This window comes from Belonocnema kinseyi, chromosome 6, assembly GCF_010883055.1.
Source record: "Belonocnema kinseyi isolate 2016_QV_RU_SX_M_011 chromosome 6, B_treatae_v1, whole genome shotgun sequence".
Classification (NCBI taxonomy): Eukaryota; Metazoa; Arthropoda; class Insecta; order Hymenoptera; family Cynipidae; genus Belonocnema; species Belonocnema kinseyi.
In genome coordinates this window covers 59,338,934-59,339,949 of record NC_046662.1, presented here as the reverse complement: position 1 = coordinate 59,339,949, position 1,016 = coordinate 59,338,934, and positions in this window count along the sequence as shown.

Sequence of the window (1,016 nt, the reverse complement as noted above, 5' to 3'; positions counted from 1 at the left end):
TTGTTAAACCACTCATTACACTGCGTTCGACCAAGAGCATGCTCTCCGTAAGTTTCGAAAAGCATTAGATGAGATTCTATCGCCGATTTACCCAAATGGAAACAGAAAATTAATGCTCGCCGCAAATCGTTGTTTGAAGGCACGTATTTCTACAATTTCAAGAGCGAAAAAAATCACGATGTCATATGAAACTTGAAATGTTTGGTATTGGATATTGTTGACAGATGACAATACGCCAATTAGCACAAATGGTAAGTTCCGACAGTGCCTACAAGTGTGCCTACTGGCCGCTAAATGGCAATACCGGTTTCATATGTATACACCTGGTATATAAATAATTTATCTACAATTTATAAAAGTTAAACCATTTATTTTGCAGTTTAAGTGCATTTAATTAAAAATTGTTCAGTTTAAAAGTGTTTACACGTGTACATTATTGAGCATTTGAATCATATTTGAATACAAAATTATTGAATTAAAAAACTTTTAAACTTCAATTTTAAAAGTTTGAAATTCAAGAGTTCCACTTTGAGTGCTTTCAATTGCAGCTCAGTTTTTATTCATTCAAATGGAAAATGACCAGTAATTTTTTTCTTGGATTAAAACGGCCACCCTAATTCGTCTATTATTCGTATACAATCATTGTTTTATACTTCACAAAAATATCGTAAAACTACTTTTATGCCAAAATTAATGTACATCTTTAAAATGGTATCTACTCTTTTTAATTCCAGTTTTCGACAGCAGGTGGCGAAATGATAGACCGCCATTCCTAATACATTATTATTAGTACACCATTAAGCCATTTCCCTTTCGGGGTAGGCGTGACTCACTCGGTAGGGAAAAGGAGTAGTGTGTGGAAGGGATAGAGATTTTTCAGATTGATCCAGAATTCTCGTGCCATTTAAGTAAAGAACACGTTCGTTCCGCAACACTGCTCCGACCCAGGTTGCTGATCAATCTCTCTAGCAATCACCCCAAGCGAAGAGCCTCACGAAGTCGTTATGTAAGGTTCC